Genomic DNA, 18442 nt, shown 5'->3' with positions numbered 1-18442 from the left:
GAATGAAAAATCACGTTTCTGTGAAATTATTTCAACATTATCAAGCGGATTTTATTTTTTTAATCCGTTAAGTCCTTTTTCGACGAAATTTTATATATGTGAGTCCTGAGTCCTTTCTCCGTAGTCCTTAAGTCAAGGACTAAAATTGTTAATCATATATCATCGAGTACACACAGGATGTTTTCATCCGTTATTTATACGCAAACGTAACTGACCTACTCGACGTTCATGAAGCGAGGCACTTTGCGGTGAGGAGAGCCCGAAAGTGAGACGGGATTAATATCGCTTTGACGATATTCTCAGACGATATTCTGGACGATGCCCCCACGAGACGCAGACAGTTAACCGTTTCCCATGAACCTTCCACCGCTCTCAACCCTATCCAGGGACTTTACCCTGTCGCGAAGCGGTTCGGAAACCCGGCGATTTTTGGGTGGAACTGGTCCGACCGGTTTTGACGTTCGGTTCTCAAACAAAAACCCTGGGGGCTCTCTTCGTAAGCGCATTGGTCCCTCTCTTCCTCTTCCTTTCGAACAGAAAGGTAACTTTTGTTTCGACGAGGTCGCATATTTAGACGAAGAATCAAGGCAGAGGTTCTATGATTCTATGGTTCTATGACGACAGAATCTTTTGATGCATTTGGTAACCTCCTATCTTTAATTCCACAAGATATTTTCAAGGAAGACGCAAAAAAATTTTTTTTGTCCAATTTGTAATCTTTTTTAATTCCAATTTTTGTATTCCAATTTCAATTTTTTTGTTAATAAACATTTCAAGATATAATTTTTCAATTATAAGAATGATTGTAACTATAAGTAAATAAATATTATAACGATAAAATGAAATCGCAAATAAAGTAGCGAAATTGCTTTCATAATTTTAGCTGATTACTAATTATGAAATTATTTAAAGAAGTCTTAAGTTAATACACTGAATGTCAGATCTAATTTGCTTATTTTTTTTTATGCGCGTTTATTTAAATTTACATAATTAGAAACAAATATATTTATATATTTATATGTGAAGTTTTTAGAATACTGAGTTGATATTAAATATAATTGCAAATACAATTACAAATATTATTATTCATGAATTCCGTTTGTTTTTACACATCATATTGAATTTAATAACGTCGATCATAACTGACACACATGTTAATGTGTTAAAGGATTATTTATATATGATATTTCATGCTGTGTTACTGTGCTACTGTCAAATTTTTGTTAATATTTTATACCCTGACCTAAAAATTATAAATTTTTAATAGTGATATAGCTTTCTTAAAGTGTATTTATCTCTGATACTTTTGAAATCACTCTTATTTTAGAGACATTAATCACAGTACTAATTTTTTATTTACGTAATTTTCAGAGAGACTTAAGGTAGTCTTTTAATAATGAATTTTTCTGATTTGATTTTGTGCTTTTTTTGTGCTTTTCGATCTGCACTTTATAAGTTTAACTCAGTTTTCAGACTCTGAATATTATCATTTCTTCCACTTAATATACATAGAAAGACTTTAAAATGGAAATTATTTACATTAGTACATTCGTTGAATCTAACCAGTTCTAGTAATTTATTCTAATAATATAGCAATTAATAACATAGTTCACAAATCGCGGACGTAAATTATGCGATACTGTCGTGACATATACTTATGAAGATAAAGACTCTTATTTGCAATTTTCAATAAATCATACCTCAATACTCTTGATAGATTTTAGCAAATACACTCGCCACCATTCGAATTACCTAATTTTTAAAAACGAGCTAACTGTTACCAGAAAACTCATTCCAAAAGTATGTATATTAATGTAATTATTAAAATGTAATAATTTATAAAATATAAATTTTTATTTTATATCTATACATTTTTTATATATATAAAATAATATATAATATTTTAATAAAGAAATATATATATATATATATATATTTCTTTATTAAAATATTTTCGTTTTAGTTGCAATAAAAATATAAAAATAACAAAAAATAAATAAAGCTACAAAGAGAGAAATGTTAACTGCCTTTTAGGAAAGTTTTTTTTTAGCGGATTATTCAGTCATTAAGCGGCGCAAAGTGCGAAAAGTGGGAAGCAAAACGGAGAAAACCGCGAGATCGATTTTAATGTCGAGTAGAACGCTCGCTAGTTCGAAGGTTATGCGCGCACTGAATGCTCATTGAAGAACGGGGCCGATCGTAGAAAAATCCACGAACGAGGTTGATGAGTTTTCCAACAACTTTCAGTCGAACCAAAAGCACCATGATCGCGCGCCGCGACTTGCGCGATAGCACTAACGCCTTCCTCGAAGGAAACTAGGACACCGTAGAAATTGCGAAGTTGGTCCTTGCATCGCGTGCAGGTGCATGAAACGCTTTTCCATGTTCCTGCCTGTTTACTCCATTGTGTTGCCTTGAGAGCGAACGAGATCGAACTCTCGGGGAAGAAGGGAATTCTCCATAAAAAAAAAAAAAAAAAAAAAAAAAGCTATTGAGATTGATTATATCACTAACAAAAAAGTGTTTTTTTTTTGTTTAAGGATTATAAAAAAAAATAGATGTAAAGCTTTTTGTCGCGACTAGAACACTTTTTCCGTGGATATTAACTAGCATTTTTTGTAGATTAATAGGTAGTTACTTATAAGATCAAAAATGGAAAGATTGATTTTTAGGTTGAGAACAAGTGTAGGCGAGCACCACCCACAATGACAAATTGACAGTTCAATTCAATAAAATTTGACACCTTACTCTGTCAGGTTTTATTTTTTGTCACGCTTATTTTCTTCAATTTCCTTCATGTTTTCTTTCCAATTCACCCTATTATCTGTATCAACAGTTACTGCACCGTCAGATGTTATTATTGGATCATTGGCTTTTATGCTTTTTACTAAAGAAAAGAAAATAACACACTTGGGTAGAACTATTATTGTTTTCGTACTATAACTGTTTTTTGTGTAGTCTGCTATGCGGCTATGCAAATGTTAACAAATATATTTTGTGTACATTTTACTTGATTTGAATAGCACAGAATAAAGTATACAAAACTGTTCAATAAAGTTGTTTTCCGTAATTATTGGTATAAAATCCCGACCGTACGAACAAAATTCAATTTCAAATAATAAATATATATTTTAATGATCGTTAATTAAAATTCTTTTTTTTTTCTTTCTTTTCAAAAGAAAGAATTTTCGAAGTTTAGAGAAGTTTGAGGAGAGAACAAAGTCGTTTTATAAACTGAAAGATTGATCGGCAGCAATCTTGAATAAAGAGAATAGTTTTAACGTTTTTCTGTCCGTTTTGTCTTAACAGTTATTCCTCCAATAAAACTCGAATTTTGTTTCCCGATAACACTGACACTCGATTACACTTCCCTTAATTACAGTCAAGATTCTTCGATAGCAAATGAAGGTCGATTGTGGTACTTGTGTGATGTCACCGTGTAGTCATTACCGTCGTTATTATTCCACTAGGCACTCTATATTGCTTCTCGGGTTTAATAACGTCTGTGGCAGGAGTACATCCTATTTCCCGTTTCGCTCGTTGCAGCTCGGGACCAGGATTAATTAATCGTTGTAAGTTGTGTCCAATAATCGTCCGCCGTCTCTCGCAGTCTCACTTCATCGCGGCGATGTTATTTTTGAGGTAAAAAAGCACTTCCACTACGGTGAAAGGTGGCTAAAGGTTATGCTTTAAACGACTTTATTACGTAAGTTACAGCGGAGTGTATTGTAACGCATACTCGCACATGCGACGTAACACGTACTGTAATGTAAAATCCCTTTTACATTGCAATAAGGGCAGGGGGACAAGATTACGCTCACGCACGGTTTACATACTACACGCGAGGAGACCTTTAAGGGAGGTTTCCCTTAAAGGGGCTTGTACAGAGGTAAAGACCCCTCAGGTAGTGAGTAGCGGAAGGACGAGAATACTATCAAGAGAGACAACTTGACCATGATGCACGGGGGGTGTTGAAACGAGCAAAGGGTGATATAAGGGCGGCCAGCATTGTCTGTCCGCCGACAAAAGCTGCTCTTGTACTTAAGTACAACCGTCCCTCGAAAGTCTGGTTATCCCCTTCCTTAGAACATAATTCGAAGTTCATTCCCAAGACTAAACTTTCAACATAGATAGCAATCTTCCCCTTCAAACTTTGTTAGAAACCTAATTTCATTTTCATTTCGTTCGAAAATAATATTTAGATCGGATCATTTTGAGAATGTTAAAATGTCCAATTCCTGTCCAATCATTTTTATGGCCTAAAACTTATACAGAAAATAATTTTAAAGCGTTTCTCTAAATAGACATGGCTATGTAATAAAAACAAAATACAGAAAATAGAACAACGTTGCAGAGATTTGTCACCTATACTGAAAAGATCAAATTAGCTTATTATTATCTAGGCAATAACGTTGTCACAGTATGACAACGTGTAATTTCGTACGTATTTCGATAGCGTCTCAAAAGGTGACAACTGGACATGATATTAATGTACAATTAAGGTACAATCAATAAATCAAATACACAAACATCCATTTATTGAAAAATATTAATTAACTTAAATATTCAAATTAGCTTATGCTATATTTTAGGCCTCGTTGTGATTTCACTATTAGCTTAATCGTCGGGATATTTAACTTTAATAAGTAATGAGGCGACATTCAATTAAAATTACATTTGTAAATTGATTTTAGTTTTACGAAGAAAAAAAAAAAAAGATAAAGAAAGAAACTAATTGCGAACGTGATTTTGAAGCGTCGTGTATAATCAAGCTAAAAATAAAAGCAATTAACAAACGAGAGCGATCGCGGGGGACTTACATCCGCAATGCGATACGCGTAACCGAGCTGTACTTACGTGCAAGTTGTTTACGTTTGCCGGCGTAAATAGAACGTGCGGAAGTTTTCTTTCACCGGCGGTGCGTTAGCGCACCATTCTCCGTAAAAATTCTAATAACGCGCGCCTTTCCCTCCATACGCTCCATACGCCGAGCCGCGGACGTTAAGACGTTAAAAAGAAAATGGCTGAAATTCCTGGCGGTCGCGGGCCGTAAATACGTCGCAGCTAATTATCAGAGTTAATTCACTGCGGAGTCGAGCGGACAGGAAAAAAAAAAAAAAGAAAAAAAAAAGGATACAGCACACGACAATTATCCGATACGTTGGCGGGATATTTTTACTCTCCCTCCGGACTTTTCGCGAAAATTGATCGTCCATTATGTCGATACGAATATATACGTATAAATAGCAAACAGGTTTTCCTCGAGCACTTCTGTTCCGTTCACAAACAGCGTATCTCCTCAATTCAATTAGTATCTATTTAATTAATGGCTGAGTTATGCGATCGTAGTTGGCGAAGCCGAATTCCGTGGCGTCAAGCCGAGTTCCTGTGCGCATCGTAAACCTCAACCTTCGGTTTTTTTCTATCTCGAAACGACGTGATGGAAATGGCTTTAGCACCGAACGTATTTATAACTGGTACAAAATCAGGTCGCTCTGTTTCTGTCAATTTTCCGAACGTGTCTTCAAAGACACTAGGAATAACGTCATCGCAAGTTAATGTCACAAATTAAAAAATTGCCCCAAAAAGAGAAATAGAGTCAATCGTTATTAGTAAAGTAGTTAAATTTTAATTTTTTTAATAAACTATTTCATCAAAGACTTATATATATATATATATATATATATATATATATATATATATATATGTATTAATATAATTTTTAAATTTCTGTATTAATATTAATATTTCAATATATCTCTGTGCAGTTCGATTGCGCAGAGATATGTTGAAATATAGTTTCGATATTATTTTTACTGCGCAAACTATATTTTTAAAATGCAAATTATTAGAAAGGCCTTTCGCGTTCTATATATAAGATTAGGTGGTAAGTTCGTGCGGCATCGTACCTGGCAATTTTTGATTACTCAACTTTATAATCTCGATCTCTCGGGGCAATCATAAGGATATACCTATTTCAAAAGACCTTGGCATTTGACGTTAGATATTTTGGGGGTGATGGTACAGATCGGCCTTCAGGCAAGTTCTTTTAAATTGAGAATATGAAAGTCATCACAATCGTACGTACATGCAACATGGTACTCGGCACGGTTTTCGAAATTGTCGCTTTTGTCAAAATTGTGGCTTTGTAAACGGAGAATTGTAAACGGAGAATTTACGACAATTTCGTTTTACGAATCGAATTTGCCGTTCGACGACTCGCTCTCTAACATTCTCGGCAAAGTTCTAATGAAGATTCTTGAGATCGAAAAACGACTTTCTCTTGTGCAAATACTGAGCGTACGGGACCGTATCGCATTTTATGCTCACTCACTTCTCCGACATGTTTTTCGAGTTCTATATTATTCAATGATACCTGCAACAACCTGATCAAAGATGCAAATTGCTTTTGATGGACAAACACCGATAGTATTTTAACATTATAATATTTTATTATAGTAAATTAAAAAATATTAAAATATTAAGTTGATACGAGGGATTTTATTTTAAATACTGAAAAGACGAGAGGATAAATTAAAAAATAAATTAAATAGAGAATTTTCGTCTTTCCGTGGTAAAAGATACTTTTGAAAAATTAATCATCGATTATAACAAAGTATATATATAAATAAAACATAAATTTTTAATAAATTCAGAAAGAAGAAATAAATAAGTTTGAACGGATTATTTAAACTTTCTGCATAAGTTGTAATATTGTAAGATCACAAGTTACTTATTGGTATTTCATTACATTTCAAAAATACAATACAAAATGGGAACTCTAGAAAATTACAATTCCAGGAAGGAACGTATGACATATTAAAAATAAATCGGAGATAAAAGGATCTTTAAAAGTTTTAACTTTAGCGATTGTTATCTGTATTCGCGCGTATTCCATACGACATAGTTCGCGTTTCTAGCAAGAACTTTGGGACGCAAGTTTGACGAAGTGGCTTGCGATATGTTCAATAGGGACACTTGCGGTAGAACTGTGTCAGCATTGCTACACGAAGAAAGGAAACAGGACGAAAAAGGAGTTGCAGCGTGGGCGAACTTAATCAACTAGTAATCGGCCAAGAAGTCGGTGAAAGAGAAAGAGCAATCTCGTCGTATCGTATCGAGCAACAAAGCGACCTACGTACTTGGAAATCTTTCTGAGAAAAACGTGACGTAAGGTAGCGGAGAAAAAGAGAGAAAGAGAGAGGGAGAGGAAAAAAAAATTCTCCGAGTCAATGTTAAAGCGACGGTGACAGCCGAGGTGTCTCTCCGTGGGTGCATTAAATCGATGCTCGCGATTGATTACCCGACAACGAGAAAATAGCCAGGCGCTCGAGAATATCATTGCTTTCGTGACAGGTAGGTTTTGCCTTTACGAAGTAGAGCAGCACACAAACGTGATACATCGAACAGACATGTATATGTGTACGTACGTCTAGATATCCCAAAACTTCGAGGTCTCACAACAGAACTGAACGTAAAAGCAAAAATTTAAATTTTAAATCTCGGAAAATCAATACACAGCAAAACTGACTTCATAAACAAACCTTCTAACCTCGTAAACGTGATCATATATTTATTCGTACTTATACGAATACATATTGTAGTAAAATGCACGTGCACCCCTTCCTCTACACGTATGATTATAAAGTTAGATTCTTCGAGAATACTTGTGTATTCTAAAAATATAAAATAATACCCCCGGTTATTTCGGTCTCTTCGAGTCAGCCGAGTGAAATTTTTCCAGCGATCTCAGAATGAGGTATATCGACTACGCATGAATGAACGCGCAACTTTCCTAAAAGGCGCGTCGAAAGTGCCAATAGGATGAATGAAGGGAAGCGTGGGTGCGGTTAATCGAGCGCGCGCGCGTGCGCGCGCGCGCTCAGCGGGAGGAAAGATAGGGAGAAAGGAAAAACGACAACTAATTTTCAAGAGCGTCAGAAAGAAATGTAAACCCGCGAGTTTCTCTTAATTGATACATCAGGGAGCGAAATGTGTAACGAGCTCTTCACGATAGATGAAAAGTGTGGGTGCGCGAACGTAGTAATGAGAAAAGGAAGGGGAGGGAGGGAGGGAGGGGGAGAGAGAGAGAGAGAGAGAGAGAGAGAGAGAGAGAGAGAGAGAGAGAGAGAAAAGAGGTGATTGGATCGTATCGGCAAGCAACAAAGCGCGGGAGAACCTTGTGAAAGTTACATCACCAAGGCTACCATGCCTATCATTATATGCATTAGACGTCCGCATTATTCTTAGGAACTACGCTCGGTGCATCGTGCGCTACTGCGCTTTGGTGCACGCAGTAAAAACGCTTTCCCACTCAAATAAGAAACGAAACTTGGACGGTACCTCCTATCGCTCAGTACAAACTACTTATAAGCAGAAGAAATTACTGAGATTAAATTTTCATCTAAGATAAAGGCATATTTTTCGAATAATAATATTGACACACATACAGTACATATGTAACTTTTAATTCGCAAGTGAAGCGTATAAATAACTCTCGTGATGAAAATCTTGTAGTTAATTTTATGATGTATGTGCAACGTTAATTTTTATATAACGTCGATGTAATTACGATTTTATTTGTTGTTTACCATAGTGTATCGTTTGGATAGAAATGTATGTAGTAATAGGAAGAAATGAATAATTAAAGACACTATCGCGGATTTAGATTCCGATTCCGTTTAATTTTTAACGCAACGCATATATGAATTTTATATATGTCCGGAATTCGGTTATATTGCGAAAAGTTAAAAATCCAAGGTTTTAATAATTAAAAAATATTATTTTTTACACAAATTAGTTGACAAATTAGTTGACCGCGGCAAGCACATGATTTGACGAGTAATTATTCGACAATTGAACAAATATAAAACATACAATGTAATCATTTAGAATAATTAAAAATTAAAAATTAAAAAAGCTATAATTTAATGTTACAATTAAAAGTTATAAATATATATATATATATATATATGTATATATTATAAATAAATCTTTTTATATTATATTATTTTATATTATATTTTGTATTATAAAATTTTATTAATAAATTTTATTAATTTTATTAACTCTCTCAGAGAACTGTTAATTTTATACTTATAAATTATATTATCTAATTTTGTTCAATTAATTCAGCCCATTATTCTATTCGCGATGAAAATGATATAAAATACGCTATTAAGGATCTTTCTTTGAACAAGTTAGAGCGATTCATTCATGTACGATTCATTTACGTTTTATCTATAGACAAGCGATTTGTATAAATCGGTGATAGAATGGGAATTAGTTTCCGGTAGAGATCGTGACTAAACACAATATCAGAATTACACAGCCGATGGATGCTAAAATAAGCAGTCATAAGTCATAAGTGCAGGCGGACGATCCCACAGTATCCGTATTATTCTCGCCATGATTCTTGTGCGATCAAGATCAAGGATTTTCCTGTTACCGTGCAATTCTCACTGGAGACATATCTTGGATATTATCAAATCTTAATTTATTTAATACGAGCAAAAAAATATTTTACAAATAAGACGCTTTGTAAAACGCAAATAAAGAAGTTGATGTTTTCGAAAGTTTCAGATTTAGATAAAAAAATTTTTTTTATTACAAAGATGTAAGTGCTTTAATTGAGTGAGAATACACATGAGTTTCAGAAACGAAAGATGTCTTGTTCATTGTTTGTTTGCATTGAATAGAGCTATTTAAATTTGACAAAAACTTGTCAGAAGTTTTTGAACAATTTGAATATACAAATATATTTGTACACTTTTTTTTTTTTCGCAAACGATGAGGCCTTTTTTTTTTAATCCTTTCACCGCTCCTTTTATTTTTTCCGTTTGTAGCAACGCGCGCGACGGCATGGAGTGCATTCCTTGTGGCGGTGCAACCGTGGGGTGACCGTTTTCCTCAAGTATGCGCCTGGACACGAGGCAACGATGCTGACAGAAGTTCGTGAGGCATCGAAGAAGGAAGCGCGGGTTACGAGAGAAAGGGACCCGGAGAACGTGAGAAAGGGAGGAAAGAAGGAGGAGGACGGGAGAGACGCGACGGTGGACACGTCTTATGCATAATTCATGCAGGTGCCTTCCACCAGTATATTTTCGTGTTTAAATATTTGAATACCTCATTCGCTGCAATACCGAGGGAGAACGGGTTAGGAAAATATTCCGCCGCTTATTCACCGGGGTTCTTGGGCGCGGGTGAGACGAAATTGAGTATACCGACCTTCGTGCCCCTGCGCGCGTTGTTTCTCCCTCTGCTTTTTATCTATTTCTCCCCCTCCTTATCTCCCTTTGTGCCTTATTTTGATATTATTTGACGCGCTGATTGTGAAACTAAAAACAATGACGGATTCTCTCCAATTTTCCCTACACGATGACGTGGCGGATATTAAAATAGAAAGCGTTAACGAGAACGCGATATTCGCGAAAGACGAAATGAAAAAGCTCACAGCTTGTCCTCGGCGTTTCGTCGGCGCATTGGTGATTATTTCTACTCTTGTACGCAATTGTTCATTGTTCAGCGAATAATAAGGTCGATTACGGCCTATGCGTCATTCTCGCACTGCGAAATTATCGTATGCGTGGTTTATCTGCGGTTTTATTCTCAAGGCTATTTAGAATGAATTTAAAAGAACGAAGTAAAATTTCGCGTAACTTTTACAAAAATTGTCCGGAATCATTAAACGTCTCGCAAATTTAATATATTTGATTTTATCCTCGTAAGTATATAATTTACATCGCATGCCAGTTGTTATAAATAATTATAATTTATTTCACAAATATATCTTGTGACAGATGATATTTTGTGACACAGATGCAAATACAATAGCGGAAACAACATTGTATTTCACAAAAGTTTCAAATAAAACGATTAAAGCCTTTTGCGCGTCATAAGCGTAGTCCTTTAAAAGTATATTTTAAATTAAAATAATGTTAACGTTACTTGATTTTAATTAAACTAAAATCAAAAGTAGAATATAACATCTATTTTGAGGAAAACTCACAAAACTTTACTTTTTATATAAGATTTTTACTACAAAAGATTATTTACTCAACTTTAAACTACTTTTCGTCAAATTTTTCTTTTCAATGTAAAATATCTTTATAATTAGATATTGTTTCATTTTTGTCAAAAAAGACTATAATTAGTTTTAAAAAATATTTTTATAAAGATCGTGAAATGAATTTAGCAAAAAAAAATTATACATTATCTTTACCCGTTTCATTATATAAATTGTAAGAAAATGTTTAAAATCTTTAAAAGTGAATTTGATTTGTTTATTGGCTTTCCTGATGGCGTCTCTTCAAAAAATTGCAAATCAGAATATTTTTTCGAGACACACATATACGGAGAAGTGATAAAAAGAACGAGAACGATATGTCACACTTAGGGGGTCGATAATGGAAGGGACAGAACAATGTCGCATCATCAGACAAATCATGCAATATGGCTCTGTTGCTCTTTTGTGGTGGACGAGATAGACGGGACAGCATTTTCGTCATAGTATTTTTTGTTTTGTATATAAATACAGCACGTGTTCTTCCAATACGCATCTCCGGAATAGCATATAATTTTATCTATTAACGTGCTGTAATCGTAAAACAGATGGATAATGATAGCATTAAATCATATTAATAATACGAACTCACGAAATGCGACACGCGAGAAAGTATCGGAGAGATATAAATTAATTATTATCGTAACAGTGTTGCAAATCGATTACGTCTCGTATGCATAATTAATGCAACAGCTTGCGCTTGTCCGTTGCCGCGACACTGCAGTCACCGTTACAGGAAGCATTAAAGGTGCAATCTGAGCACGTAATGTAGAGCAAACTTTAACCGGATTAATTTTACGAATCGCATTCTATTTTATGTTAAAACTCAAAGCTACAGTTACTTTCAATAAATATTAAATTACATTTGATAAAATAAATAAATATTAAATTACATTTGATAAAATATCGTCTTTTCCTATATCAGTGTGATATTTATGTTTTTCTCGTATAAAATCGATATTAAAAATATATTAAAAATGTTTCTTGAAAAAAATGTAGCGAGTGAATCTTATTGTTTACTCAGTAATCTCTTTTTATTCTTTCAAGAATTCATGAGAAGCAAATGCTTTTCTGTTTTTTTTTCTTTTTCTTTTTTTTTTTTTCGACGGCGACTGTGTCGGGGGGATTTCTTGTTCTCTCGTTTGTTTCTTTTGTAGTAAGAAACAAACGCGGCACGGGATTGATCGCACTCGCACCGATCGCACCTGTCTCTTTTAATTAACGGCAATCAGTAATTCATTGGCCGATAATTGGCCGTCGGCGACAATGACGGCGACGGCGGAGTGCCCTCCACGAAACAAATCCGCGATAACGCGTGCGCGAGCAGCACGCGTGCTGACACGAGTAATTATACGGACTTAATGAGCGGGCCCACCCCGCGATAACGAGCACAAGAGCGCGCGTATGTCATGTGGGACCTTATCTCGGTACGGACGATACGAAACAGGGGAGAGGGGGGGGGGTGAGACTCCGCCTTTTGCAAATTATATACATAATCTGTCTCTCTAGAAGGAGTAATGACAAAAAACGTAAATAGAGCGTAGCTAAATTTGCCGTTAGCAGCGGCACAATTAACGACATTTGACACGGGGTAATCAAATTTTCATTTTACCTCATAGGCCAGGATATTAATGAATGTATCTGCGAAATGCGGGACACGTTTAAATTTAATTACACGCCGTAATTACGGAGAGTATAGACAATTTCACATATCCCGACAATTTCGCACGTCCCGTCGGTCGGAAATGTGACTCGTATATTACTTAATGTCAAATAAGAAATAAACGCGTGTATGCTCGTATTGTCTTTTTCGTTTGTCGCGATCACAGTGTAAAAATCGACGAAACGCGCAGCCGGCCTGTATGGGAAAAAACGTTAAATGAGCTCTAAAAACCAGTAACGAACGCGCGAGAGCCGCGAGAGCGGCGAGTCGCGAAAAAAGTCGGCAAAAGGACGAAAAGGTAGGAGGAGAAAAAAGAGGCACGGCCCGAAAGTAGTTCCTGCACCTTGGTGCGCACTCGACATAGTCGTAGGTATAAGCGCCTTGATAAAGCGGCGAGCACGGCCGCGCTATTTATAGGGCGCCGTCGAGCTTGTAAGTGCAGTAGGTACCTGTCTGCAAACACGTACTGAACACTCGCGTCGGTGGTACGAGGGATTAATGCCTTTTCAGACGGTCGGTCGAGCGCGTTAGCGAGAGAGCGAGAGAGAGAGAGAGAGAGAGAGAGAGAGAGAGAGAGGGGGGGGAGGGGGAGAGATTTAGTTTTAGAACATCTACTAGCAGCATGGCGAACAGAAAAGTCGAGGTTTTTATTATGGGCTCACTGATTTTCGGCGTGTATATCACGAAAAATTTCTCTAGTTGATGCGAACGTGTGTATCTCGTGTGTGTGTGTGTGTGTGTGTGTGTGTGTGTGTGTGTGTGTATGTGTATGTGTATGCGTTTACTGCTTATTTTGGAGACTCCCGACTCATCAGGGTGAACGACCCGACTGTCTGGGATTCGACGTTAACCCACAGATGTCACCATCCAGTTTTTGTCTTGGCTGTGCACGGCATAATTTAAGATGTCAATGAACGGACATATAGTAGTTGTATTATTGGAAAAATTTAATAGTCCGGTCTTTCAGTCGTATATATCGCGAGAAATTTTAATAGTGTAAATCATTAAAATCATTAAAAATAATATAAAGTTAAAAAAAAAAAAAAAAGAAGAAAAAAGAATGAACAGGGAATAAAAGGAAAATCAGGAATGTAGTAACTCACTTTCTTGGAGTAGGATTAATTGCTCGTGTCGATTTTGAGCAGATAAAGACACATTGCGCTATCATTGACAGATTATCCTATTTTTGGAACTAGTCCGATGATTGATTTATTTCAAGAATTGATTCTCCTATAGCCGATCGGAGATACAAATTGGATCCCTGGAATCTGCCGTAATGCGATTTTCAAAATCAATCGAGGAATTATCCGGGCACGCGCAAACGATCTAATAAACGTCGTCGACGCGAATTTCCACGCTTTGATGATAATTCGTACCGTATATTGTTAGTCCTTCGTTACAAAGCTGCCGATTCGTACGGCCGCGTTACAGGAAAATTAATTTATCGCGTACCACTAGTTGCCTAAATGTAATTAATTAGTGACGCGAAAGCGGAATTTCGAGGCGCCACGAGGTGCGATGCGCTATTTCAAAAATCTATGAATTTAGGTAATAATAATCACTTCTCTGTTATACCAAGTTAGAACTTAATTTTAATGGGGTTTTCAAAGCAAATATCTTTCATATAGTAAATATAAACTTTAAACAAAATATAAGTTTTAAATAATTATTTTAACATTATCTTATTGAAATTATATTTTTAATCCTATCATTTTTATTCAATAAATGAGGTGAGATTCAATAAAAGGTGCATTCATCTAAACTAAAATTAAAAACAACAAATTTTTACAAAAAAAAAAAAAAATATAAATTATCATAACATATTTAAATTTTACAATCTTAGAACATATTTAAAATAAACAATAAGTATACATACCTATTTTAAATTTATAATAAAAATTTGAGAAATGCCTGTTACTTGAGCGATAATGTCAGCACTGTTGGCAGATATATCGACGATCTTAATCGGCACGATTAATCAGTGTCATGAAACTAGGAAATCGCTAGGATTACAATGACCATTCGATCATACACGTTTGGACATTGGTCGACAGATTTGAGCGGGATGGAATCAATGGTTATCATGGCAAGTGTGCAAGGCGGATAGATACAGCGCTGAGACAGAAGAGCGAAAAGGACGAGGTTCATCGACACCAAAGAAGGAGGGAAATGAAGAGCGGGGATGAGGATGGGGAGATAGTCTCGCCATGTATTTTCGGCGGAACCCTCTTGCTGTCGTTACCAAGGGACGTTTCGACACGACCGACAATCCCGACTCCGAAATGCACTCTGGACGGTCGTTTGCATAGCTGCATAAAAAAAAAAAACTGCCTGATGTTGGACGACATATTAACGTGCCACATGGCGTTTGATAAGCGAGACCCGTGGTTTCGATTCGTAACGAGAGGTAGGCGCTACCATTTTCGCGGACAAAATTCTTGATACGGCAATATTGAATTTTTTTTAATTGTTTCTCTTTGCTAAAAATATAATGTTTCCACGTAAAAATTAATTTATTATGCCGTAGCTTTTTTCCGTATGCATTTAGATAGTTTCTAATATTATATATAACGTAATGTATATTATGGAGTTATTTTATTATAATGAGAAATAATATATATCCCCCGTACCCGCGTCACCAATTCCCGCTTCCGTAAACAAAATATTCTCCAAAATTTGCGTAATGTCCATCGTCATGTTATGTTAAACAAATTGCGCTTGACGCCTCATGTCGTTCATATATCGGCGCGATTTTCGGCGAACAGGACATCTCCATAAAGCGGCACGTAAAAAGCGATTAAAATGCTTTTTTCCTGACGCGGCCGGTGCGCGATCGCCCGTCCCAGCGCGAATACATTTTTGTAATTACGACGGGGCGGCTTTGCATATTGCAATCGAGAGCTTGCTGTCCTCGCTTGTGCGCGACGAGAGTGGGTCTCTTCATCGGTGGGTTGCAGCAAACGCGTCCGCCCCCTCTGGGTCTCGCATAAGTTGACTTCTTTACGCAAGTGGTGGTGCCACGGGTATCCCGGGTCGGGTTGTACGGGCTTGCAGGTTAGGTTGGGACTAGATTCGGGGTTGGTTCGGTTTTGGGGTGTGTGTGTGTGTGTGTGTGTGTGTGTCAGTCACCGAGGGATGTTCCACGGCTAAACTCACCCTTCTTCTCCCGGCGGTTTCCCCCCCTGCGTCACGGGCTCTCTCGCTATTCCCCTCTTTCAGCCCTCTCTCTGTCATTCCGCCTCACTGTCAAACATACACGTGCATGCACGGCACACGCCCGCACCCCTGAAAGCGTGTATACGTGTGTGCAGCCGAAGCTCTCTCTCTCTCTCTCTCTCTCTTCATCCCTCTTGCTCTTGGTTCTTTCAACCCCTGTACACCCCCGCGAGGATCAATACGAGCCAGTGGTTATCGTGCCGATACTCTCTACGCTCGTCGGCTATCCACCGAAAAGATTTCGGAAATCGGTAGAGAGAATTGGCCGGCTTTTTAAGCGATAATAATTTTAGAGGTGAATTTGTTGTATAAGAAATAACATAGGATAAAAATTAATTTCGAAAAATTATATCGTGATTAGATTCAGAAACATGTAATAAAAGTTATTTATTTCGATATGTTACGAGAAAAAAATTGTTTCTAGCTCTCATTCAAATAAAACAAAAACAAAATTATGTTTATTCTTTTTTTTAATTGTATTTTAAATATTTTTTTTTAATGTTGTTTTTAAAAAAATTAGAATAATATGAATAATATATCGTAATCCGGTATCATTACCGCATCATCGAATTATTTTGCGCGGAGAAAGAAGGGCAACACAAATAATTTTAAAATTAAAATACGCGAACATCATATTGCAATTAAAAAATTTAATGAACGTATACCCCTTCCCTGTATCGAACTTAACGCAAAAATAAAGTTGCGCGACGGTGAAATTCATATCGATATGTTCAACGCCAGAATACCGCAGGAAAAAAAGCAACGCTGTTTCATCTCGACAATATGAAGCGTCAGAGAATTCATTAAAAATTTTAATTAACGACGCATTTCGAATGTGCTTGATGGTAACAAAGTAACTTCATGAATTGCAAAAAAAAAGGGGGAGGAAAAACAGCGACAGCATAGTTAAGCGAGCATGTGTAAAAGCTTGGCTCACAGTTTTCAAATATCATACTTGCGAATGATGTAATACAACTTGTATTACACATCCAATGGAGAATCGTAGATATATTAACAAATTTGCGAAATAAAAAAGGTTATCTATAGAAAGGATTTACTCAATGCTCATTTCGACGTAAGCTTATTAGAAAACAATTAAGAACTTGAAAATTGAATACAATGTAATGTCATCTCCGCAAATGTAAAATAGAAAGCCATTTTTCTGATAAATTATACTTGCAAAACAGACACTGTATATAAAAATAAAAAAATATTGTATCAATTTTTTGTGATTTTTTTTTGCGATCCTATTTTAAATGATCTATATATCATCTAATAAAGTACACAATCCAAGATGGAAATTGTCGTGGAAAAGTTTGTAGCTTGTTTGTACCAAATAATATATGGCATTTAATAGCATTATGGAAATTTGCATTGGTAATGTAGTTAATTGAGAATCTGTTATCATGTATGACGTTAAAGGCATTTTCTCGCTTTGTAGTTTCATAAGACTGCTCGCTGCGCGTATTGTATAATTTAGTGGTCTATAAAGCGCAACTCGCAAATTGTAGTGAACTGAAATATAATTCCTAAGTCGTAGTTCCTAAGTATTTCTCTTATTATTTATAGGAGTTGTCCCTGTGCTAGTAACATCAACGCGAATCAGTAAGTTTTAATATCATGCTAATTTGCAGCAAAAATACACATGTGTGAGAAAAAGAAAGAGAGGGAACAATAAGGGGGGGAGAGAGAAAGAGAGAGAGAGAGAGAGAGAGAGAGAGAGAAACATTAATATTATATTAATTAATTGAAGAATCAAAAGTAGGCAGATTGATTACATTTAATTAATGATTATTCAATGAAAATTTAATTAACTGTACAATCAAATTTTTTTGGCATAATGTTCTAATTTATTTTATAATTAGTTTATCACTGATAAAAATTAGTTATAAAATGTAAGGTAAATTACAAAATGTATTTTTTGTCATAATATATATAATTTATACAAAGGTATAATAAAAACCTCTATAAAAAACCTCTCTTTTCCTCTCTTACGAGAAGTTAGATAACAACAAATACATGCAGCAAATATGTAAAAAGAAGAAAAGCTTAATAGTCGACGTAATTTTAAAATATAAATGTTTCAGAGTCTGTTAATATTTCTACTACATATTACGGCAAGGCTAAGGCGTTTTTTGTGTAAATATCTAATTAGAAGATGGAACATGTCCAAGCATTACTGGAATCAAGGACATTCAATTCAATTTTATTGTATCTTGTATACTGCAAAATACACATGTCTGAATGACCAAAACACCTTGTTTGCACAATTGTTTCGCTAGTCGCCAGCTCCAACAAGTCCTGCGGTCAACAGTGCATTCGAAGTTGCCATGAATCGGCTCGGCGATCGATAACGCATCGCGCAATAGGATTGGCTAACGAGGTGCTATTTGCTTATGGGTTCCCATGGCTTTTCCACGGAAGCCACGGATGACTTTCCCAATACAGACAGAAGGGCTTCGTTTAACGATCCGATATAGGTAAGTATAATATGTGCAACG

At 35.9% G+C, this 18442-nt stretch overlaps 1 protein-coding gene and 1 long non-coding RNA gene across 7 annotated transcripts in view; one reads left to right on the top strand and one right to left on the bottom strand.

Moving 5' to 3' along the window:
• LOC105427769 (uncharacterized) overlaps nucleotides 1–18442 on the bottom strand; it is a 138512-nt gene that overhangs the window by 99919 nt on the left and 20151 nt on the right. The window lies entirely within an intron of this gene.
• Nucleotides 1–18442, top strand: part of LOC105427720 (uncharacterized) — a 34866-nt gene that overhangs the window by 15453 nt on the left and 971 nt on the right. Inside the window, exons 1-2 of one of the 2 annotated variants that reach the window (XR_016141069.1) lie at nucleotides 6910–7356; nucleotides 9846–18421. This is a non-coding gene — a long non-coding RNA (uncharacterized LOC105427720). Of the gene's footprint in view, nucleotides 1–6909; nucleotides 7357–9845; nucleotides 18422–18442 lie in introns of those variants that run through there. The other variant, XR_016141070.1, reaches the window with a different exon arrangement.

Source organism: Pogonomyrmex barbatus, unplaced genomic scaffold (assembly GCF_055798465.1).
Source record: "Pogonomyrmex barbatus isolate J1 unplaced genomic scaffold, ASM5579846v1 scaffold8, whole genome shotgun sequence".
Classification (NCBI taxonomy): domain Eukaryota; kingdom Metazoa; phylum Arthropoda; class Insecta; order Hymenoptera; family Formicidae; genus Pogonomyrmex; species Pogonomyrmex barbatus.
Note: the sequence above shows the minus strand (reverse complement) of the source record. Positions and strands in the feature narration are given on the sequence as shown.